The 26,307-nt window shown below is 40.3% G+C and overlaps 1 protein-coding gene and 2 pseudogenes across 1 annotated transcript in view; 1 reads left to right on the top strand and 2 right to left on the bottom strand.

Moving 5' to 3' along the window:
* KLF8 (KLF transcription factor 8) overlaps nt 1-26,307 on the top strand; it is a 296,414-nt gene that overhangs the window by 28,999 nt on the left and 241,108 nt on the right. The gene's annotated exons all lie outside the window — the stretch shown is intronic.
* On the bottom strand, nt 18,716-19,356 carry LOC144308902 (serine/threonine-protein phosphatase PGAM5, mitochondrial pseudogene; annotated as a pseudogene).
* On the bottom strand, nt 22,341-22,422 carry LOC144309366 (U4 spliceosomal RNA; annotated as a pseudogene).

The raw sequence follows: 26,307 nt of genomic DNA, 5'->3' as shown, positions 1-26,307 counted from the left end.
TAGATGGGAGAGAATATTTGCAAATCACATATCCTATAAGGGCTTAATATCCAAAATATATAACAAACTCATATACCTCAATAACAGGGAAACACCAATCCATGGAAAAATGAGCAAAGGATCTCACTAAACATTTTTTGAAAGACATACAGATGACCAAGAGGTACAAGTAAAGATGTTTAACACTACTAATCATCAAGGAAATATGAATCAAACCCACAGTGAGATATCACATGACATCTATCAAAATCACTAAGAAGGAAGGCTGGTTGAGGGACACAAAATGGTTGAAGGGGTTCTAGAAGCATAAACTTCCAGTTATAAAATAAACAAGTCATGGGGATATATATACAGCGTGAGGAATATAGTCATTAATATTGTATTAACTTTATATAGTACTAGATGTTAGCCAGGCTTTTTGAGGTGATCATTTTGCAATGTACACATTGGTCAATTCACTATGATTTACATCGGAAACTAATACAATGTTTTATATTAATTATAAGTCAATAAAAAGGAGAGAAGGAAAGAGGAATATGTTATGCTCTGTGATGCTAATCTCTTGTATATTTTGAATCGAGTTATTTGATTTTTGAGTTTTGAGAGTGTTTAATATAATATGTTTTTCAAATGTTTTGTCCCATTCTCTGGGTGGATGTTTTCCTTTATTGATTGCATGCTTTGATGCAACAACATTTTAAAGTTTGATGTAATTCCGTCTGTCGATTTTTGTTTTTGTTGCCTGAGCTTTTGGTGTTATATCCAAGAAATCATTGTGAAGCCCAATGCTATGAAGATTTTCCCTACCTTTTCTCCTAGAGTTTTCTAGTTATAGGTACGATATTTTAGTCTTTAATTCCTTTTGATTTAAATTTTTGTATACAATGTAAGATAAGTGTCCAATTCCATTCTTTTGTATGTGGATATACTGCATTCCCAAAACCATTTGCTGAAGAAACTGTCCTTTTCCTATTGAGTGGTTTTTGGACTCTAATTTAATTTAAAACAATTTGACCATATAGGCAAGTGTTTATTTCTAGGCTCTCTATTCAGTTCCATTGGTCTATTTGTCTTTATGTCACTGCCACGCTGTTTTGATTTCTGTAAATTTGTACAAAGTTTTTAAATCAGGAAATATGAAACTTCCTACGTATTTTTTCAAAATTTTTATCTCCATTGATGATCTATTAATATTCCAAATGAGTTTTAGAATAATTTTTCTTCAAAAATTTCCATTGCGATTTTATTTTTTTATATTTGTTTTTATTTAAGTTCAATTTGCCAAAATATAGTATAACACCCAGTGCTCATCCCATCAAGTGCCCTCCACAGTGCCTGTCACCTAGTTACTCCATCCCCCCACCCACCTCACCTTCTGCAACTCTTTGTTTATTTCCCAAGTTAGGAAGTCTCCCATGGTTTGTCTCTCTCTCTAATTTTTCCCACTCCGTTCCCCTCCTTTCCTTTATAATCCCTTTTTTCTTCTTCCCTTTCAATATTTCTTATATTCCCCATATGAGTGAAGCCATATGATGATTGTCCTTCTCCGATTGACTTATTTCACTCACCATAACACCCTCAAAAGATGGTCAGGGAGCTTCACGAGAACACATATAAATGATGTAATGAAATCAGGAAAACAATACAAGAACAAAACAAGGAATCTGATAAAGAGAAACTATATAAAGATCCAAACAGTAATTTTGGAGCTGAAGGATGCTGTGATTGAACTAAGAATAATAGCAGATTTGACCAAGAAGAAGAAAGAGTCAATGAGCTCAAAAACAGATTAAGTGAAATCATCTAATCAGAACAAGAAAAAATAATCAAAAGTAATGGTGAAATCGGTTGATTAAAAATTACACTTGTCTAGAAACATTTAGCAAGAGCATGCAAATAACTTGTTACTGTTGTAGAATGTATATATACATTGCATAGAGAGTAGGAATAGATAAGGTTTTTGTCAACTCAGATTATATAATTAGGTGAAATGATAGAGATAATTTGGTAGAGGAATGGGTAAAGGTCATTTCTGTGTGTACATTTCCTATGAAGGATATTAAATATATCATTTGGACATTTATAGAAAATTAGGTAGATTAACATCAAACATATTAAATATTTACTGAAAGGCATTCTGATCAGTTATTTTTAACTTATTTACATATTTATTTAATAAATACTTATTATGACTAAATGCCAGGCACTAAAACTAGATGCTAGGGTAGTGCATGAGCAAAACATATTTTGTCCCAACAGTTTTGGAACTGGAAGTCTAATGGGGGAAGAGAGAGAACAAAATAAATAGAAAATTAGTGAATGAACAAACACAGTAATACGAACTGTGAAATCTATTATGAAGGAAATTAACAAGGTATAATGAAAGAGAATGATTACATAGGACCATGATCAGGCTTCCATGAAGAGCGGACATTTGAATTGATATCTGAAAGATAAGAACAAACCAACAAGACAAAAGCTGGAGAGAACAGTGTTCCAGGCAGAGAAATAAGTGCAAGGCCCTGAAGAGAGAATGGGCTTTCTCATGTTGGAGGATCTAAGTGTGAGATTATCTATCTATCTATCTATCTATCTATCTATCTATCTGTCATCTATCATCTATCTATCTCTATATATCACAATAAGATTAAAGAACACTTACTTCACACTTCACATAGTCCCATTTTGTATGTGTAGAGTGAGAACTTATAAGATTTACTCTTTTTTAAAAGATTATTGTAGAGAGAGAGAGAGCAAAAATGAGCAGGGGGTAAGGGCAGAGAGAGGGAGGGAGAAGCAGGCTCCTCACTGAGCAGGGAGCCTGATGTGGGACTCTATCCCAAGACTCTGGGATCATGACCTGAGCTGAAGGCAGACGTTTAACCCACTGAGTCACCCAGGCACCCCTAAGATTTGCCCCTTTAATAGCTCTCCAAAACAGTACAATATTGTAAACTATACTCACCATGCTATACATTACATCATCAGAATGTATTCATCTTATCAATAAAAACATGTACCCTTCTAATATCTTTACCCATTTCCCCCTCATCTCCCATCCATGGCAACCACCGATCTGCTCTCTATTTCTAGGATTTTTTTAAAAAGGTTCTACATAAATGTGATATCATACAGTATTTTTCTGTCTCTGATTAATTTAGCATAATGTTCTTATGGTCCATCCATGTTGTCACAGAGGGCAGGAAGTTTCTTCTTTTTTGTAGCTGAATAATATTCCATTGTGTGTACTTTCTTTATCCATTCATCTGTTGATCTATATTAGGTTCTTTCCATGTCTTTCCAATTGAAAATAATGCTGCAATAATCACAAGGGTCCAGATATCTCTTCAAGATAATGATTCCATTTTCAAAATTATACCCAGAAGTGGAATTTTGAGATCATATGGTAGTAATCTTTTTAATTTTTTGAGGTATAGTATAACACCCAGTGCTCATCCCATCAAGTGCCTGATACCCAGTTACCCCATCCCCTTGCCCACTTCACTTTCCATAACCACTTGGTTATTTCCCAAGTTAGGACTCTCTCATGGTTTGTCTCCCTATCTAATTTTTCCCACTCAGTTCCCCCCTTTTCCCTTATAATCCCTTTCACTCTTTCTTATATTCCCTGTATGAGTAAGAACATATGATGATTGTCCTTCTCTGACTGACTTCACTCAGCATCATAATACCCTCCAGTTGCATCCACGTCGAAGCAAATGGTGGGTATTCGTCCTTTCTGGTGGCTGAATATATATATATCACATTTTCTTTATTCATTCACCTATCGAAGGACATCGAGGCATCTTCCACAGTTTGGCTATTGTGTACATTGCTATTATGAACACTGGGGTGCAGGTGTCCTGGCATTTCACTACATCAGCATTTTGGGGGTAAATACCCAGTAGTGCAATTGCTGGGTTGTAGAGTATCTCTATTTTTAACTTCTTGAGGAACCTCCACACTGTTTTTCCAGAGTGGCTGTACCAGTTTTTTATATATTTTGAATAATAACCCTTTACTGGACATGTGGTTTGTGAACATATTCTTCTATTCTGTATGCTTCCTTCATTTTTGCTGTTTTTTAATAAATATTTTATTGTTTATTTATTCATGAGAGAAGGAGAGAGGCAGAGACACAGGCAGAGGGAGAAGCAGGCTCCATGCAGGGAGCCCGACATGGGACTCAATCCTGGATCTCCAGGATCAGCCCTGGGCCGATGGCAGGGCTAAAACGCTGAGCCACTGGGGCTGCCCTGCTGTTTGTTTTTTGCTTGTTTTGCTGTGCAGAATCTTTTTAGTTTGATTTAGTTATACATGTTTATTTTTGCTTCTATTGCTTGTATTTTGGATTCCATATCCATGAAATTGTTGTTTTTTTCCCTTTGTGTTTCTCTTTTCAGAGTTTTATGAATTCACATTTTACATTTAAGCATTTAATACATTTCAAGTTAATTTTTGTGAATGGTGTTAGAGGTCTAGTTTCATTCTTCTTGTGAATATGCAGTTTTCTTGATTGTTATTGAACAGTCTTTTCTCTATTAAAAGAGAGAAAAGCAGGATAAATGGACTATCTCCATTCTTGGCTGCCTTGTTCAATATTAGTTCACAGAATTGCTGGAGTTTATTTCCTGGTTCTCATTTCTGTTCCATTTAACTATGTGTCTACTTTTATGCCAATACTATGCTTTTTTTAAAAAAAAATGTCTCTAATTTTGATGTTCTTTCTCAGGATTGTTTTGACTGTTCAGGGTTTTTTGTTGTTTCATATGAATTGTAGGATTGTTTCTTCTGTTTCTGTAAGAAAAAAATGCTATTGGAATCTTAATAGGTACTTCATTGAATCTGCAGGAGACTCTACACAGTAAGGGCAGGAAGGGATCCATTATTTTACAGAGATGACTATTGTTTGTGCTGGGGTGACTGTTTCATTAGTCTCTTACAACATTTGGCTGTGAGGCAGGGCAAGATGGTGGAAAGGTAGAATCCCAAGTCACTTGTCCCCACCAATTTACCTAGATAACTTTCATATCATCCTGAAACCCTACAAATTTGGCCTGAGATTTAAAGAGAGAACAGCTGGAATGTTACAATGAGAAGACTTCGGCTTCCACCAAGGCAGGAAGAGAGAAAAAAAATAAACAAGTAAAAAAGCATCCAGGGGGAGGTGCCCCCATGAGGAGCCGGGCTAAGCGGGGCGGCAAGAGCCTCCAGGACAGGAAAGCCCAGTCTCTGAAAAGAAGGAACTTTACGAATCTTCCCAGAAGGAAAGGCGCTCCCAGGGAGCTCAGGCAAGATCCCAGGAGGGGCAGTGATGCCTTCAGGCTCCCACGGTCACTAAAAGAGGAACTGTGCCCCAAGGGAGAGCATTCCACACACCACAGGCCGAGCTCCCAAAAGGGCTGGAGTGCACCCCTGGTGGGGTCCGGAGAGTAGCCCAGGCTGCGGTTCAGGTGGCTGCTCTGCGCAGCCCTGGGAGCAGCTCAGGCAGTGGCGCAGGTGGCGGCTTCGCACGGAGAGGGCTGCGGGACCCTGGGAGCATGATTCCAGTGGTGCAGGCCCGAGAGCAAAGGCGCTGGGGGACATATCCCAAGATCCCGCACTCCTGCACTGAGACAGGCAGAGGACGGGAGGTCACAGGACAGCGAGGACAGCGAGGGCATTCAGACCACTGGGCAGCTGCCAGCTGTGCAGAACAGTGCCACCGCCCCGGAGCATCCAGGACCCTGGGAACTGGGAGACTGCAGTAGTTACTGCTAGAGCTGACTCCAGCGCTGGAGAGCTGGCTGCCACCACTGCTGTTGTTCCTCCTGGTGTCGCGTTATACCTGGGACAGATTGGGGCCGCCAGGGAGCAGAGGCCTTAAAGGATAAACAGCGCTGAATGCGCCCTGGACGTAGCAGGGGGCGGGGCAGCTCCCCCAGGCACACACACCTGAGAATCAGCACAGCAAGCACCTCCCCTGAAGACCAGGTGGAAGGACAGGGGAAGAGCAAGTTCTTGACCAAGAAGCACTGGAAAGTTCCAGGGGAAATCTAGGGACTTACAGTACATATAATCAGAGGATACACCTCTTTGTTTTTTGTTCTTTGTTTGTCCCCCCTCCCTTTTTTCATTTTTTTCCTCTTATTCTCTTTTTTCCAGTACAACTTTTTAGCCACTCTGCACTGAGAAAAATGACTAGAAGGAGGAACTCACCACAAAAGACAGAATCAGAAAGAGTCCTCTATCCCACATAGTTACAGAATTTGATTTACAATTCAATGTCACAAAGCCAATTCAGAAGCACAATTATAAAGCTACTGGTGGCTCTGGGGAAAAAAAGCATAAAGGATTCAAGAGACTTCATGACTGCAGAATTTAGATCTAATCAGGCTGAAATTAAAAATCAATTAAATGAGATGCAATCCAAACTGGAGGTCCTAATGATGACAGGTAAGGAGGTAGAAGAACAAGTGAGTGACATAGAAGACAGGTTGATGGCAAGGAAGGAAGCTGAGGGAAAAAAATTGAAAAACAATTAAAAGATCATGAGGAAAGGGAAAGGGAAAGAAATGACAGCCCCAGAAAGAAAAATCTACGTTTAGCTGGGGTTGCAGAGGGTGTCGAAAAGGACAGAGGTCCAGAAAGTGTACTTGTACAAATCATAGCAGAGAACTTCCCTAACTTGGGAAGGGAAACAAGCATTCAGATGCAGGAGATAGAGAGATCGCGCTAAAATCAATAAAAACCGTTAAACACCCCGATATTTAATAGTGAAACTTGCACATTCCAAAGATAAAGAAATGATCCTTTTTTAAATAATAAATTTATTTTTTATTGGTGGTCAATTTCCCAACATACAGAACAACACCCAGTGCTTACCACGCCAAGTGCCCCCCTCAGTGCCCACCAACCAATCACCCACACCGCCGCCCTCCTCCCCTTCCATACCCTTAGTTCATTTCCCAGAGTTAGGAGTCTTCATGTCCTGTCTCCCTTTCTGATATTTCCTACCCAATTCTTCTCCCTTCCCTTCTATTCCCTTTCACTATTATTTATATTCCCCAAATGAATGAGAACATATAATGTTTGTCCTTCTCCGATTGACTTATTTCACTCAGCATAATACCCTCCAGTTCCAACCATGTTGAAGCAAATGGTGGGTATTTATCATTTCTAATGGCTGAGTCATATTCCAGTGTATACATAAACCACACCTTTATCCATTCATCTTTCGAAGGACGCCAAGGCTCCTTCCACAGTTTGGCTATTGTGGACATTGCTGGTATAAACATCGGGATGCAGGTGTCCCGGCATTTCATTGCATCTCCATCTTTGGGGTAAATCCCAAGCAGTGCAATTGCTGGGTCACAGGAAAGGTCTATTTTTAACTCTTTGAGGAACCTCCACCCAGTTTTCCACAGTGGCTGCACCAGTTCACACTCCCACCAACAGTGTAAGAGGGTTCCCTTCTCTCCGCATCGTCTCCAACATTTTCCTGCCTTGTTAATTTTCCCCATTCTCACTGGTGTGGGGTGGTGTCTCATTGTGGTTTTCATTTGTAATACCCTGATGGCAAGTGATTTAGAGCATTTTCTCATGTGCGTGTTGGCATGTCTATGTCTTCCTCTGTGAGATTTCTGTTCATGTCTTTTGCCCATTTAGTGATTGGATTGTTTGTGTCTTTGCTGTTGAGTTTAATAAGTTCTTTCTAGATCTTGGAAACTAGCCCTTTATCTGATACGGCATTTGCAAATATCTTCTCCCATTCTGTAGGTTGTCTTGTAGTTTTGTTCACTGTATCCTTTGCTGTGCAAAAGCTTCTTATCTTGATGAAGTCCCAATATTTCATTTTTGCTTTTGTTTCTTTTGCCTTCGTAGATGTATCTTGCAAGAAGTTACTGTGGCCAAGTTCAAAAAGGGTGTTGCCTGTGTTCTCCTCTAGGATTTTGATGGAATCTTGTCTCACATTTAGATCGTTCATCCATTTTGAGTTTATCTTTGTGTATGGTGAAAGAGAGTGGTCTACTTTCATTCTTCTGCATGTGGATGTCCAATTTTCCCAGCACCATTTATTGAAGAGACTGTCTTTCTTCCCATGGATAGTCTTTCCTCCTTTATCAAATATTAGTTGACCATAAAGTTGGGGGTCCACTGCTGGGTTCTCTATTCTGTTCCATTGATCTATGTGTCTGTTTTTGTGCCAGTACCACAATGTCTTGATGACCACAGCTTTGTAGTACAACCTGAAATCTGACATTGTGATACCCCCAGCTATACTTTTCTTTTTTAAAATTCCCCTGGCTATTCGGGGTCTTTTCTGATTCCACACAAATCTTAAAATGATTTGTTCCAACTCTCTGAAGAAAGTCCATGGACTTTGATAGGGATTGCATTAAACGTGTAAATTGCCCTGGGTAACATTGCCTTTTCACAATATTAATTCTTCCAATCCATGAGCATGGATATTTTTCCATCTCTTTGTGTCTTCCTCAATTTCTTTCAGAAATGTTCTATAGTTTTTAGGGTTAGATCCCTTACCTCTGGTTAGGTTTATTCCTAGGTATCTTATGTTTTTGGGTGCAATCATAAATGGGATTGACTCCTTAATTTCTCTTTCTTCAGGCTCATTGTTAGTGTATATAAATGCCACTGATTTCTGGGCATTGATTTTGTATCCTGCCACACTGCAAAATTCCTGTATGAGTTCTAGCAATCTAGGGGTGTAGTCTTTTGGGTTTTCTATGTAAAGTACCATGTCATCGGCAAGAGGGAGACTTTGACTTCTTCTTTGCCAATTCGAATGCCTTTAATGTCTTTTTGTTGTCTGATTGCTGAAGCTAGGACTCCTAATACTATGTTGAATAACAGTGGTGAGAGTGGACATCCCTGTCTCGAACCTGATCTTGGGGAAAGGCTCCCAGTGCTTCCCCATTGAGAATGATATTTGCTGTGGGCTTTTTGTAGATGGCTTTTAAGATGCTGAGGAATATTCCCTCTATCCCTACACTCTGAAGAGTCCTGATCAGGAATGGATGCTGTATTTTGTCGAATGGTTTCTCTGCATCTATTGAGAGGATCATATGGTTCTTGGTTTTTCTCTTGCTGATATGATGAATCACATTGATTGTTTTACGAGTGTTGAACCAGCCTTGTGTCCCGGGGATAAATCCTACTTGGTCATGGTGAATAGATTTCTTAATGTACTGTTGGATCCAATTGGCTTGTATCTTGTTGAGAATTTTTGCATCCATGTTCATCAGGGATATCGGTCTGTAATTCTCCTTTTTGGTGGGGTCATTCTCTGGCCCTCTGGCCCTTTCGGCGCCCTCGGGAACCCCAATTAAATGTAGGTTTTTCTTTCTCAGGCTGTCATTTATTTCCCTTAATCTATCCTCATGATCTTTTGTTTGTTTCTTTTTTCCTCAGTTTCCCTCTTTGCCATCAACTTGCCTTCTATGTCACTCACTCGTTCTTCCACCTTGTTAACCCTCGTCGTTAGGACTTCTAGTTTGGATTGCATCTCATTCAATTGATTTTTAATTTCTGCCTGATTGGATCTAAATTCTGCAGTCATGAAGTCTCTTGAGTCCTTTATGCTTTTTTCTAGAGCCACCAGTGGCTGTATAATAGTGCTTCTGAATTGGCTTTCTGACATTGAATTGTAATCCAGATTTTGTAACTCTGTGGGAGAGAGGACTGTTTTTGATTCTTTCTTTTGAGGTGAGGTTTTCTTCTAGTCATTTTGCTTAGTGCAGAGTGGCCAAAAACAAGTTGTATTGGGAAAAGGAGAAAAAGAGAGAAGCGAAAGAAGGAAAGAAAAAAAAAGAAAAAAGAGAAAAGGAAGAAAAAAGAGAAAAAAAAGAAAAAAGAGAGAAGAAAAAAGGAAAAAAGGGGGGCTGGCAAGCAAACGGAAATTTAAAACCAAAAAAACAAGGGGAAGTATCCTCTGATTCTGTGTACTGTTAGTCCCGTGACTGCCACAGAAACTTTCAGTGCTGTTTGGTCAATAATTTGTTTTTTCCCTGTCTGTCTAGCTGGTCTTCTGCGAGAGGGGCATGCTGTGCTGATTTTCATGTGTTAGCACCTGGGGTTGCTGCTCAGCCCCCTGCCCGGTTCAGGGCTCAGTAAAAGATGTTAAGCTGCTTATCCGGTGAGTACACTGTGAGACTTAGTGGGGATTGTTTACCCTGTGAGGCCCAAGGAGGAACAACCACAGTGGTGGCGGCCAGTGCTGGAGCCCTGGATTCAGCTCGGAAGTAACTAAGGAGCTCTCAGCCTACAGGGGCTTGGATGCTCCGGGGGCGGGGCCACTGATCTGCTCAGCTTGGGGCAGGAGTGTCCTTGCTGTCTGTGTCCTCCTGTCTTCAGCCTGTCCTGGGATGAGCGCGGGATCTTGGGCTGTGTCCCCAGCACCCTGTGCTCCTGGGCCTGTGCTGTTGGATTCCCACTCCTGGCCCCGCAGACCCTTCCACACAGAGCCTCTGCTGGAGCCTCTGCCGGAGCTGCTTCTGAGCTACTCCCGGGCTGCGCAGACCCCTCAGCGGGGAACCCCACCTGAGCTGCCTCCCAGCTGCCCCCGGGTCCATCCATGAGCGCTGCAGCCCTTTCAGGAGCTTGTCCATGGGGTGTGACGCGCTCTCCCCAGGTCGCAGGTGCTATGTTAGTGTCCCTGGGAGCCTGAGGGCATCCCCACCCTCCTGGGATCCTGCGCTAACTCCCTGCTAGCGCCTTTCCGCCCAGGAAGATTGGTGAATCCCCTGTTTTTCCCGGAGGGTGCTTTCCTGTCCTGGGGGCACTCGCCCCTCCCCCTTGGATGCCTTTTGTTTCTTTATTTCTTTTTTCCCGTCTTCCTACCTTGATAGAAGCGTGACTCTTCTCACTGTAGCATTCCAGCTGTTCTCTCTTTAATCTCAGGGCGAATTCGTAGATTTTCAGGATGATTTGAAGGTTATCTAGGTAATTTGGTGGGAACAGGTGACTTGGGCCACCTACTCTTCTGCCATCTTGCCCCCTTCTCCAGAAATGATCCTTAAAGCAGAAAGAGACAAGAGATCCATAACCTTTATGGGGAGAAGTATTAGCTTAACAGGAAACCTATCCACAGAGAACTGGCAGGCCAGAAAAGGATGGCAGGATATATTCAGGGTCATAAATGAGAAGAACCTGCAGCCAAGAATACTTTATCCAGCAACACTCTCATTCAGAATAGGAGAGATAAAGAGCTTCCAAGATAGCCAAAAACTGAAATATGTTACCACCAAACCAGCTCTAGAAGAAATATTAAGGGGGACTCTGTAAAAGAAAGAGGAAGCCCAAAGAAAAACTCCACAAAAAAGGGACTGAATAGGTATTATGATGACACTAAATTCATATCTTTCTTTTTTTTAATTTTTATTTATTTATGATAGTCACAGAGAGAGAGAGAGAGAGGCAGAGACATAGGCAGAGGGAGAAGCAGGCTCCATGCACCAGGAGCCCAATGTGGGATTCGATCCCGGGTCTCCAGGATCACGCCCTGGGCCAAAGGCAGGCGCCAAACCACTGCGCCACCCAGGGATCCCAAATTCATATCTTTCAATAGTAACTCTGAATGTGAATGGGCTTAATGACCCCATCCAAAGGTGCCGGGTTTCAGACTGGATAAAAGACAAGACCCATCTATTTGCGATCTACAAGAAACTCATTTTAGACCTAAGGACATTGACAGCCTGACAATAAAAGGTTGGAAAACAATTTGCCATTCAAATGGTCCTGAAAAGAAAGCAGGGGTAGCCATTCTCATATCAGATGAATTAAAGTTTATCCCAAAGACTGTAGTAAGAAATGAAGAGGGACACTATATCATACTTAAAGGATCTATCCAAAAAGAGGACCTAACAATCATGAATATTTATACCCCAAATATGGGAGCTGCCAAGTATATAAATCAATCAATAACCAAACTTAAGACATACTTAGATAATAATACACTTAAACCGGGAGAGTTGAACATGGCGCTTTCTACAATCTATAGATCTTCTAAGCACAACATCTCCAAAGAAAGAAGAGCTTTCAATGATACACTGCTGCATCAGATGTATTTCACAGATATTTACAGAACTTTACATCCAAACTCAACTAAATACACATTCTTCACAATGCACATGGAACTTTCTCCAGAATAGACCATATACTGGGTCACAAATACGGTCTTAACTGATACCAAAAGATTGGGATAGTCCCTACATATTTCAGACCATAATGCTGTGAAGCTAGAACTAAACCAGAAGAAGAAGTTTGGAAGGATTTAAAACACATGGAGGTTAAGGACTATCCTGATAAAAGATGAAAGTGTCAACCAGGAAAATAGGGAAGAATTAAATAGATTCATGGAAACTAATGAGAATGAAGATACAACCATTCAAAATCTTTGGGATACAGCAAAAGAGTCCTGAGGGGGAAATACATCGCAATATAAGCATCCATCAAAAACTGGAAAGAACTCAAACACACAGGCTAACCCTACACCTAAAGGAGATGGAGAAGGAACGGCAAATAAAACCTACACCCAGCAGAAGAAGAGAGTTAATGAAGATTTGAGCAGAACTCAATGAAAGAGAGACCAGAACTGTAGAACAGATTAACAAAACCAGGAGTTGGTTCTTCGAAAGAATTAATAAGATAGATAAAGCATTAGTCAGCCTTATTAAAAAGAAGAGAGAAAAGACTCAAATTAATAAATCTTGAATGAGAAAGAAGAGATCATCAGCAATACAAAGGAAATAGAAACGATTTTAAACACATATTATGAGCAGCTATACGCCGATAAATTAGGCAATCTAGAAGAAATGGACGCATTTCTGGAGAAACACAAACTACCAAAACTGTAATAGGAAGAGAGACAAAACATGAACAGGTCAATTACCAGGGAGGAAATTGAAGCACTCATCAAAAACCTATCAAGGCACAAAAGTCCAGGGCCAGGTGGTTTCCCATAGGAATTCTATCAAACGTTTAAAGAAGAAACAAAACCTATTCTACTAAAGCTGTTCAGAAAGATAGAAAGAGATGGAGTACTTCCAAGCTCGTTCTATGAGGCCAGCATCACCTTAATTTCAAAACCAGAGAAAGACCCCACCGAAATGGAAAATTATAGACCAATATCCCTCATGAAAACATATGCAAAAATTCTAAACAAGTTACTAGCCAATAGGATCCAACAATACATTAAGAAGATTATACCCCACGACCAAGTGGGATTTATCCCTGGCATGCAAGGCTGCTTCAACACTTGTAGGACAATCAATGGGATAGATCATATCAGCAAGAGAAAACAAAAAGAACCATATGATCCTCTTAATACATGCAGAGAAAGCATTTGACAAAAGACAGCATTCATTCCTGATCAAGACTCTTCAGAGTGTAGGGATAGAGGGAACATTCCTCAACATCTTAAAAGCCATCTAAGAAAAGCCCACAGCAAATATAATTCTCAGTGGGGAAGCACTGGGAGCCTTTCCCCTAAGATCAGGAACAAGACAAGGATGTCCACTCTCACCACTGCTATTCAACATAGTACTAGAAGTCCTAGCCTCAGCAATCAGGCAACAAAAAGAAATAAAAGGCATTCAAATTGGCTAGAAGAAGTCAAACTCTTTCTCTTCGTGGATGACATGAAGTACGTAGAAAACCCCAGAGATTCCACCCCCACGTTTGCTAGAACTCATACAGCAATTCGACTTCGTGGCAGGATACAAAATCAATGCCTAGAAATCAGTGGCATTTCTATACACTAACAATGAGACTGAAGAAAGAGAAATTAAGGAGCCAATCCCTTTTATAATGGTACCCAAAAGCATAAGATACCTAGGAATAAACCTAACCAAAGAGGTAAAGGATCTGTACACTAAAAACTACAAAACACTACTGAAAGACATTGAGGAAGGCACAAAGAGAAAAATATTCGATGCTCATGGATTGGAAAAATTAATATTGTGAAAATGTCAATGCTACTCAGGGCAATTTACACATTTAATGCAATACCTATCAAAATCCCATGGACTTACTTCAGGGTATTGGAACACATCATCTTAAGATTTATGTGGAATCAGAAAAGACCCCGAAAAGCCAGGGGAATATAAAAAAGAAAACTGTAGCTGGGGGCATCACAATGCCAGATTTCAGGTTGTACTACAAAGCTGTGGTCATCAAGACAGTGTGTTACTGGCACAAAATCAGACACATAGTGGATCCCTGGGTGGCTCAGCTGTTTCGCGCCTGCCTTTGGCCCAAGGTGCAATCCTGGAGTCCTGGGAAGGAGTCCCACATCAAGCTCCTGCCATGGAGCCTGTTCCTCCCTCCGGCTGTGTCTTTGCCTCTGTGTGTGTGTGTGTGTCTATTATGAATAAATTAATAAATCTTTAAGAAAGACACATATATCAATAGAACAGAATAGAGAATCCAGAAGTGCACCCTCATCTTTATGATCAGCTAATATTCGACAAAGCAGGAAAGACTATCCACTGGAAAAAAGACAGTCTCTACAATAAATGGTGCTGGGAAAATTGGACATCCACATGCAGAAGAATGAAACTAGACCACTCTCTTTCACCATACACAAAGATAAACTCAAAATGGATGAAAGATCTAAATGTGATACAAGATTCCATCGGAATCCTGGAGAAGAACACAGGTAAAACCCTTTTTGAACTTTCCCACAGCACCTTCTTGCAAGATACAAGCATGAATGCAAGGGAAACAAAAGCAAAAATGAACTATTGGGACTTCATCAAGATAAAAAGCTTCTGCACAGCCAAGGAAAGAGCCAACAAAACTAAAAGGCAACCTACAGAATGGGAGAAGGTATTTACAAATGACGTATCAGATAAAGGGCTAGTATCCAAGATCTATAAAGAACCTAATAAACTCCACAGCAAAGAAACAAACAATCCTATCATGAAATGGGAAAAAGAAATGAATAGAGGAGGGAGGGGCAAGATGGCGGAAGAGTAGGGTCCCCAAATCACCTGTCCCCACCAAATTACCTAGATAACCTTCAAATCATCCTGAAAATCTACGAATTCTGCCTGAGATTTCAAGATAGAACAGCTGGAATGCTACCGTGAGAAGAGTTCGCGCTTCTATCAAGGTAGGAAGACGGGGCGGGGGGAGAAATAAAGAAACAAAGGGCATCCAAGGGGGAGGAGCCCCGCGAGAAGCCGGGCTATGCCGCAGCGAGTGTCCCCAGGAAAGGAAAGCTCCATCCCTGAGAATAGGAGCTTCACCAGTCTTCCCGGGCACATAGGCACTCGCAGGGAGTTAGAGAAGGACCACAGGAAGGGCGGGGATGCCCTCAGGCTCCCTGGGACACTAACAGAGCAACTGCGCACCAGGGAGAGTGCGCCGAGCTCCCTAAAGGACTGCAGCGCGCGCACGGCTGGACCCGGGAGCAGCTCGGAGGGGCTCGGGCCTAGGCTCCGCAGAGAGGGGGCTGTGCGCCGGGAGCGTGAATCCAACAGTGCTGGCCGCGGAGTACAGGGCGGCAGGGACAGAGCCCAGGATCCGGCCTCACCCTGGGACAGGCAGAGGCCAGGAGGGCCCAGGACAACAAGGACGCTCCTGCCCCGAGCTGAGCAGATCAGCGGCCCCGCCCCCGGAGCATCCTGGCCCCTGCAGACTGAGAGCTCTGTAGTTACTGCGGGAGCTGAATCCAGGGCTCCAGAGCTGGCCGCCGCCGCCACCGTGGTTGTTCCTCCTGAGGCCTCACAGGGTAAACAACCCCCACTGAGCCCTGCCCCAGGCAGAAGGCTGAGCAGCTCCCCCAAGTGCTAACACCTGAAAATCAGCACAACAGGCCCCTCCTCCAGAAGACCAGCTAGACGGACAAGTTCCAGGGGAAGTCAAGGGACTTACAGTATACAGAATCAGAAGATACTCCCCCGTGTGTTTGTTTGGTTGGTTTTTTTTTTTTTTTTTTTTTTTGCTTTTTAATTTCTGTTTGATTCCCCCACCTTTTTTTATTTCCTTTGTTTCTTTTTCTCTTTCTCTTCTCTTTTTTCTTTTTTTCTTCCTTTTTTCTTTCCTTCTTTCTCTCCTCTCTTTTTCTCATTTTCCCAATACAACTTGTTTTTGGCCACTCTGCACTGAGCAAAATAACTAGAAGGAAAACCTCACCCCAAAAGAAAGAATCAGAAACAGTCCTCTCTCCCACAGAGTTACAAAATCTGGATTACAATTCAATGTCAGAAAGGCAATTCAGAAGCACTATTATGAAGCTTCTGTATGTTGGCAACTCGAACACCAAAAAAAATTAATTTATTATAAAAAAATAAACCTACTGGTGGCGTTAGAAAAAAGCATAAAGGACTCAAGAGAAATCATGACTGCAGAATTTAGATCTAATCAGGCAGAACTTAAAAATCAATTGAATGAGAAGCAATCCAAACTAGAAGTCCTAACGATGAGGGTTAACAAGGTGGAAGAATGAGTGAGTGACATAGAAGACAAGTTGATGGCAAAGAGGAAAACTGAGGAAAAAAGAGACAAAAGACCATGAGGATAGATTAAGGGAAATAAGTGACAGCCTGAGGAAGAAAAATCTATGTTTAATTGGGGTTCCCGAGGGCGCCAAAAGGGACAGAGATCAGAATATGTATTTGAACAAATCATAGCTGAAAAATTTCCTAATCTGGGAAGGGAAACAGGCATTCAGATCCAGGAAATAGAACCCCCGCTAAAATCAATAAAAACCATTCAATACCTCCACATTTAATAGTGAAGCTTGCAAATTCCAAAGATAAGGAGAAGATCCTTAAAGCAGCAAGAGAAAAGAAATCCCTAACTTATATGGGGAGGAGTATCAGATTAACAGCAGACCTCTCCACAGAGACCTGGCAGGTCAGAAAGGGCTGGCAGGATATATTCAGGGTCCTAAATGAGAGAAAAATGCAACCAAGAATACTTTATCCAGCAAGGCTCTCATTCAGAATGGAAGGAGAGATAAAGAGCTCCCAAGACAGGCAGGAACTGAAAGAATATGTGACCTCCAAACCAGCTCTGCAAGAAATTTTAAGGGGGACTCTGAGAATTCCCCCTTAAGAAGAAGTCCAATGGAACAATCCACAAAAACAGGGACTGAATAGACATCATGATGACACTAAACTCCTATCTTTCAATAGTAACTCTGAACGTGAATGGGCTTAATGACCCCATCAAAAGGCGCAGGGTGTCAGACTGGATAAAAAAGCAGGACCCATCTATTTGCTGTCTACAAGAGACTCATTTTAGACAGAAGGACACCTACAGCCTAAAAATAAAAGATTGGAGAACCATTTACCATTCAAATGGTCCTCAAAAGAAAGCAGGGGTAGTCATCCTTATATCAGATAAACTAAAATTTACCCCGAAGACTGTAGTGAGAGATGAAGAGGGACACTATCTCATATTTAAAGGATCTATTCAACAAGAGGACTTAACAATCCTCAATATACATGCCCTGAATGTGGGAGCTGCCAAATATCAATCAATTAATAATCAAAGTTAATACATACTTAGATAATAATACATTTATACTTGGTGACTTCAATCTAGCATTTTCAACACTCCATATGTCTTCTAAGAAGCTTATGGTTTATCTATCTTATTCATTCTTTCAAAGAACCAACTCCTGGTTTGGTTGATCTGTTCCACAGTTCTTCTGGTCTCGATTTCATTGAGTTCTGCTCAAACCTTTATTAACTCTCTTCTTCTGCTGGGTGTAGAATCTATTTGCTGTTTTTTGTCCAGCACCTTTAGACGCAGGAGTTCTGCGTCCTAGAAGAAATGGACGCATTTCTGGAAAGCCACAAACTACCAAAACAGGAACAGGAAGAAATAGAAAACCTGAACAGGCCAATAACCAGGGAGGAAATTGCAGCAGTCATCAAAAACCTCCCAAGATACAATAGTCCAGGCCAGATGGCTTCCCTGGGGAATTCTATCAAATGTTTAAAGAAGAAACCATACCTATTCTACTAAAGCTGTTTGGAAAGATAGAAAGTGATGGAGTACTTCCAAATTTGTTCTATGAGGCCAGCATCACCTTAATTCCAAAACCAGACAAAGACCCCACCAAAAAGGAGAATGATAGACCAACATCTCTGATGAAAATGGATGCAAAAATTCTCCACAAGACACTAGCGAATAGTATCCAAGAGTACATTAAGAAAATTATTCACCATGACCAAGTAGGATTTATTCCTGGGACACAAGGCTGGTTCAACACTCGTAAAACAATCAATGTGATTCATCATATCAGCAAGAGAAAAACCAAGAACCATAGGATCCTCTCATTAGATGCAGAGAAAGCATTTGACAAAATACAGCATCCATTCCTGATCAAAACTCTTCAGAGTGTAGGGATAGAGGGAACATTCCTCAGCATCTTAAAAGCCATCTACGAAAAGCCCACAGCAAATATCATTCTCAATGGGGAAGCACTGGCAGCCTTCCCCGTAAGATCAGGAACAAGACAGGGATGTCCACTCTCACCAGTGCTATCCAACATAGTACTGGAAGTTCTAGCCTCAGCAATCAGACAACAAAAAGGCATTCGAATTGGCAAAGAAGAAGTCAAACTCTCCCTCTTCGCCGATGACATGATACTCTACATAGACAACCCAAAAGACTCCACCCCAAGATGGCTAGAACTCATACATCAATTTGGCAGTGTGGCAGGATACAAAATCAATGCCCAGAAGTCAGTGGCATTTCTCTACACTAACAATGAGACTGAAGAAAGAGAAATTAAGGAATCAATCCCATTTACAATTGCACGCACGCTGTGGCGGATGACGTTCGCATGGCAGATGAAAGTCTCATAACTGTCCTTCTGTTGCTTGGTGTCTGCCCAGTGAATGTAGTTCTGGAAGGCGGCCTTGATCCAGGCTCTGTCTTCATAATACACAGCCTCCAGCTTCCAGTGGGACATGGGCGGGTTGGGCTACATGGGGGCACCTTCCCTCAGCAGGTCTGTGCTGACCTTGCAGACACTTGGCAGGTGCTTGCTGATGATGTCAGTGGTTTCTACCGCTCAAGTCATGGATGAATGGACACTTTTATTAAACTTCAACCCCATGCTTGCAAGTTGGATCCCAGTTAGTTTAGCCTGTTCAGGACCCATGGGTGTCAGTGTACGGTCCTTTTCCAGGGAGGCATCCACGTGGTACTGGGAGTGCCTGATGAGGAAGATGTGTCATGTGGCCTTGGCTTGCAGTGATCCAGCCTGGATACCAGTGCTTCTTCTCCAGAGTTCAGGTTCCTCTTCCACAGGTTGACCAAGGACCGTGGTTCTTGCCTGCAAAGGGATGTAGTTGACATTGATAAACTGTGCTGGGGTCCAGACTTGCAGTTCATGTGCAGTGCTGGCCAGAAGATTCTCCTTATCTGGACAACAATAACAGCTGTGTCTCTCCCCTATAAATGGCATACCTGAGAGGCCCACTGTCATCTAGCTTTTGAAAGCAGTTTTCATTTTCCGTGCTTCTTCTCAATCATCTGGGCCAGGAAGTTCCCAAGTGCTGACAAAATGTCACTCACTTAATTGCTGCTGAAGCTGGCAACACCGGGAGCATGCTGTACTATTTATGAAAGTCTGGTGGCCGCTTTGGTGAGCACTGGATAGAGCCACAAGAGGCTCAGGTACTGGCAGAACACCGGCTTTGACAGCACCGGAGCCCTGCCCCAGCCCCAGCCTGCAGCCTGGACACCGCTGGCACCATTGCCTCCCCATCCCCATGGCCCTCATAACATCATTTCTTGGAGATACATTTTTCCCATTGGGCATTCTTTCCTGCTCCTCAAAGATTAAATGGCCATAGAGTTGAGGGTTCATTTCTGGCATTTCTATTCTTTTATTTTTCAAGGTTGTTTTGGCTATGCAGGGTCTTCTGTGGCTCCATACAAATTTTAAGATTGTTAGTAATAGCTCTGTGAAAAATGCTGGTAATATTTTGATAGGGACTGAATTAAATATGTAGATTTCTTTGGGTAGTATAGAAATTTTAACAGTATTTGTTCTTCCAATCCATGAGCATGAAATGTTTTTCCATGATGTTTGTATCATCTTCAATTTATTTAATCAGTGTTTTTAATTTTCAGAGTACAGATATTTCACCTCTTCAGATAGGTTTATTCCTATGTATCTTAATCTTTTTCACTGCAATTATAAATGGGGATAGAATCCTTAATTGTACTTTCTGTTGCTTCATTATTGGTGTATAGAAATGCAAAAGATTTCTGTACATTGATTTTGTATCCTGTGATTTTACTGAATTCTTGCATCAGTTCTAGCAATTTTTTGTGGGAGTCATTAGGGTTTACTATATAGTCTCATGTCTTCTTGCAAATAATGAAAGTTTAACTTCTTACTTACAAATTTGAATGCCTTTTGTTTCTTTTTGTTGTTTGACTGCTGTGGCTAAGATATCCAATACTACATTAAATACAGTGGTGAGAATGGACATCCCTGACCATTGACAAAAAGCAATTTTTCCCCATTGAGTATGATATTAGCTGTGGGTTTTTTTGCATATGGCCTTTATTATTTTGAGGTATATTCCTTCTAAACCTGCTTTGTTGCAGGTTTTCTTTTTTTAAATTTTTATTTAAAAATTTATTTATTTATTTATTTATTTATTTATTCATTATGTATGAGAGAGAGAGAGAGGCAGAGAGAGAAGCAGGCTCCATACAGGAAGCCTAATGTGGGACTCGATCCTGGGACTCTGGGATCACACCCTGAGCCAAAGGCAGATGCTCAACCACTGAGCCACTCAGGTGTCCCTGTTGAAAGTTTTCTATCACGAATGGATGTCATATTTTGCAAATGCTTTTTCTGCCTCTATTGAAAGGATCATATATTGTTGGCATTTTGTTGTTTTTTACAACTAACTTCATGTTTAATGTTGAACAGGATGCTTTGATCTCTGTGATGACTGGATACTGCTCATGCTTTCCCACTTCACTGAAGTTTATTCTAGCAGCAGGCAGGGAGGGAGCCAGGGTTGAGCTTCCCAGAGTAAGGCTGACAGCTGCAAAGATAACATGAAGTATCATGGGGGGGAGGAGGAGGAGGAAAGTGGGGAAGGTGTCTTATGGTCAGGCATGTCTTCAGGTGCCAGACCCTGCAGTGACTAGTGTTCATATGGAGGAGGCCCTTATGGGAATGAAGGCAAAGTGGCCACAGCCTCTGGACCACCATAAGGGCAGGAGCAGGGGCAGTCCCAGCTCTAGTGTCATCCACTCCTTGAACCATGACTGCTCCTTCCTCAGTGTTCAGACTAATTGAGATTGGGTCCCAAGAGCAAGAAGTTCTCATGAACTTGGAGCTCCAAACTGCTGAGGTAGGTGTCCCTTGGCAGAAGGAAAGCTTGTCCTCAAGCTTTGCATTGAAAGAGGGGTATATAGTATAGAGCATACAGTAATTGAGGATGGCTTCCATCAGCTCCACATTGAAAAAATGGATGTTGGAGTGTTTCAGTTCCAATTTCAGTTTACTTCCTGTGGGCACTGAACCAACAATCCTGCCAGGACTCAGGTTGATGCTGGTGGAGATGGTGATTATTTAGAAAACCAAAGGGGATGACCTGGACTCTTGAGTGATGTAGAAATCTTGTTAGCTCCCAATCCAGAAGACAAATCTTCAGAAATGGAAACTACAACTGGATGTGGGACATGTAGGCAAAAAGCAGCTACCAAAGGATTATGGGCTGAGGATGCAGGATGCCAATAGCTCGACATATGACTTTAAGAAAGGTGAGTGGAGACTTTAGAGGTCTTAATGCTAACATCAAGAAGGAGGGGAAACCCAAGCTAAAGACACAGAACATTTGAATAGAGAGACTGTCCACCAATAAGCATGACTGAGCTTTGAAGCAGGCTACTAAGAAATTCAGAGAGTTTCTGAGTCCTAGGGATAAAGACACCACCAACTGACACCTGGGTGTGAAGATGAAGCCTGGCCTGTTGAGAAGTGGCGTTGAACCAGACAACTGAATTTGGAGAATTTCCAGCCATTATTTCTTTGAGTACTTTTTCCAGCCCTCCCAATTTCCCCCTTCCTGAGGCTCTTTTCTTTTAATAATGTGGTGTATCATTTTGACTAATTTATGTATATTGAACCACCCTTGCAACTGAAGTATAAGTCCCACTTGATCATTGTGAGTGGTTGTTTGAAGATATCATTGGATTCTGTCTCCTAGTATTTTATTGGGATTGTTCCACTCATGTTCATCAGGAATGTCATCCTGTATTACTTTATTAGCAGAGTCATTATCTGGCTTTGGTATTAGGGTAATGCTGGTCTCACAGAATGAATTTGGGAGTTTTCATTCATTTTCTATTTTTGGAATAGTTTTCAATTAGCAATAATTGAGCCATGGCTAAACTTCATTGACTATTATACTGCCACTGTGCAAAGCTGGAATAGTTTGAGAACAAAACATATTAACACTTCTTTAAATGTTTGGAAGAATTCACCTGTGAAACAACCTGGCCATGGATTTTTCTTTGTTTGGAATTTTTTCTGATTATTGATTCAATTTCTTTGCTGGTTATTGGTCTGTTCAAGTTTTCTATTCTTCCTCTTTCAGTTTTGGTACTTTATATGTTTCTCGGAATTTATCCATTTCTTCTAGATTGTCCAATTTGTTGGCATAAAGTTTTTCATTATATTCTCTCATAATTCTTTGTAGTTCTGTGGTGTTAGTTGTTATTTTTCTGCCCTCATTTATCATTTAATTTATTTGGGTTCTATCTTTTCTTTTTGATCAGTCTGGCTAGAGGTTTATCAATTTATTTTTATTGTTATTATTTTTTAAAATATTTTTATTTATTTCTTGAGAGAGAGAGAGAGAATGGCGAGCATGAATGGGGAGAGGGGCAGAGAGAGAGGGAGAGAGACTCCTTTCTGAGCAGGGAGCCTGACATGGGGCTCCACCCCAGAAACCCAGCATGACCTGAGCTGAAGGAATACATTTAACTAACTTAGCCACCAAGGCACTCCAAAAAGGTTTATCAGTTTTATTTTTTTTTTCAAAGAACCAACTCTTGCTTTCATTAATATGTTCTATTGGGGTTTTCTTTAGTCTCTATATCATTTATTTCTGCTCTAATCTTCATTATTTCCTTCCTTCTGCTGGATTTAGGCTTCACTTCTTGTTATTTTCTAGCTGCTGTTGCTGTAAGGTTAGGTGATTTCTTTGAGATTTTTCTTGTATCTTGAGGTAGGGCTGTATTGCTATTTACTTCCCTCTTATGACCGCTTTTGCTACATCAAAGGTTTTTGGACCATTTTTCTTTCATTTTCATTTGTGTCCATGTATTTTTTATTTTATTTTTTTATTTCTTGGTTGACCCATTCATTGTTTAGTAGCATGTTATTTAACCTCCACATATTTGTGGTCTTTCCAGATTTTGCCTTGTGGCTGACTTCTAGTTTCATGGTGACATGGTAAGAAAAGATTCACAGTATGACTTTAGTCTTTTGTATTTAGCCTGTTTTGTAACTTAACATATGATCTATTCTGGAGAATGTTACATGTACGCTTGAAAATAACATGTATTCTGCTATTTTAGGATGGAATGTTCTGAATATATCTGTTTAATATATCTGGCCCAACGTATCATTCAAAGCCATTCTTTCCTTGGTCATTTATTGTTTAGATTATCTGTCCATTGATGCAAGTGGGTGGAAAATTCTCCTAATATTATTGTATTATTATTAATTAGTTCCTTTATGTTTAATTGTTTTTATATGTTTGGGTGTTACTATGTGGGGGGAATACGTATTTACAATTGTTAGATCTTTTTGTTGGATAGACCCTTTATTATAATATAATGCTCTTTTCATCTCTTGTTACAGTCTTTGTTTTATTTTTTATTTTTGTTAAATTTTTATTTATTTGTGATAGTCACAGAGAGAGAGAGGGGGGCAGAGACATAGGCACAGGGAGAAGCAGGCTCATGCACCAGGAGCCCAACGTGGGATTCGATCCCGGGTCTCCAGGATCGCGCCCTGGGCCAAAGGCAGGCGCTAAACCGCTGCGCCACCCAGGGATCCCTACAGTTTTTGTTTTAAAGTCTAGTTTGTCTGAAAGAAGTATTGCTACTCCAGTTTTCTATTTTCTTTTTATTTAAATTCAGGTTAGTTAACATACAGCAGTGTTATTAGTTTCAGGTTCAAAACTCCATACAACACCTGGTGCTTATCACAGCAGGTACACTCCTTAATCTCCATCACCTATTTAATCCATCCCCTCTAGTAAGCATCAGTTTGTTCGGTATAGTTAAGAGTCTGTTTCTTGGTTTGCTTTTTTCCCTATGCTCTTTTGTTTTGTTTCTTAAATTCCACATCTGTGTGAAAATATATGGTATTTGTCTTTCTCTGTCTGACTTATTTCACTTAGCATAATACTTTCTAGCTCCATCCACCTCAACAAATACAAAAAGATTTAGATGATATTATGCATTTTTTTCTGACCACATTGCTATGAAATGTGAAGTCAACCACAAGACAAAATTTGGAAAGACTACAAATACCTAGAAGTTAAATGACATTCTATTAAACAATGAATGTGTCAACCCGGAAATCAAAGAAAAAAAAATAATACATGGAAACAAATGAAAACAAAAAAGAACATTCCAAATCCTTTTGGATGTAGCAAAAGCAGTGCTAAGAGGGAATTATGTCCACTTGAGTCATCCTTTAAGGAGGAAAAATCTGAAATAAACAAACTAACCTTACACCTAAATGAGCTAGAAAAAGAGCAACAAATGAAGCCTAAAGCCAGAAGGAAGGAAATAATAAATATTTGAGCAGAAATAAATAATGTAGAGACTAAAACCAAACCAACAAATGAAAACAGAGATCAATGAAAGAATGAGCTGGTTCCTTGAAAAAAATTGGTTAAATTGATAAACCTCTAGGTAGATTTATCAAAAGAAATGAGAAAGGACCCAAATAAATTAAATCACAAATGATAGCCAAGAAATGACAGCCAACATCACAGAAATAAAAAGAATTATGAGGAAATATTATGAAAAGTGATATGCTAACAAATTGGACAATCTGGAAGAAATGGATAAATTCCTAGGAACATATAAATTAACAAAACTGAAACAAGAAGACATAGAAAACTTGAACTGTCAGATAACCAGGAAAGAAACTAAATTAGTAATAAAAAAACCACCAAAGAAGTCCAGAGTCAGATGGCTTCACAGACCAAAATATTATGAAACTTGAAGTCAATCTCAAGAAAAAAAAAATGGAAAGACCACAAATACATTGAGGGTAAAGACAATCCTACTAAGGAATGAATGAGTTAACCAGGAAATTAAAGAAGAAATTAAGAAATACATGGATACAAATGAAATTGAAAACAGAACTGTCCAAAATGGGATGCATCAAAAGTTGCCTTAAGAAGGAAGTATGATATATATATATATATATATATATATATATATATATATATAATAAAAATTAAAAAAAGAAGGAAGTATATGGCAATATAAGCCTGCCTCAAGAAGCAAGAAAAATATCAAATACCCAACCTAAATACATACCTAAAGGAGCTAGAGAAAGAGCAACAAATGAAGCCTAAAGCCAGCAGAAGGGGAATAATGAAGATCAGAGCAGATATAAATGATACACACACACACACAAAACCCCAGTAGACTAGATCAATGAAACTAAGAACTGGTTCTTTGAAAGAAGTATTAAAATTGATAAGCTCTTAGCTAGGTGTACCAAAAAAAAAGAGGGAGAGAGAGAAGACCTAAATAAATAAAATCATGAATGAGAGAGGAAAGATCACAAACAACACCACAGAAATACAGTCAATTATAAGAGAATGTTATGAAAAATTATATGCCAAAAAATCATACAATCTGGAAGAAATGAATGAATTCCTAGAAACATATAAACCACCAAAAGTGAAACAGGAAAAAATAGAAAATTTGAATAGATTCATATCCAGCAGAGAAATTGCATCAGTAATCAAGAATCTCCCAAAAAACAAAAATCCAGAGCTAGATAGCTTCCCAGGAGATGTCTACCAAACATTTAAAAAGAGTTAATACCTATTCTACTCTAACTCTTTGAAAAAATAGAAATGGAAGGAAAACAAACTCATTCCACAAGGTGTTACAATGAACCCCAAACCAGAGTAAAACTCAACTAAAAAGGACAAGTACAGGCCAATAACCTTGATGAACACAGATGCAAAAATTCTCAACAAACTACTAGCAATCCAAATCCAACAATACATTAAAACTATCATTCACCATGAAAAGTCAGATTTAGGGGCA

The sequence above is a fragment of the Canis aureus genome, chromosome X (genome assembly GCF_053574225.1).
Source record: "Canis aureus isolate CA01 chromosome X, VMU_Caureus_v.1.0, whole genome shotgun sequence".
Taxonomy (NCBI): Eukaryota; Metazoa; Chordata; class Mammalia; order Carnivora; family Canidae; genus Canis; species Canis aureus.
The sequence above is the reverse complement of the archived record's forward strand: the minus strand, read 5'-3'. Positions and strand labels throughout refer to the sequence as shown.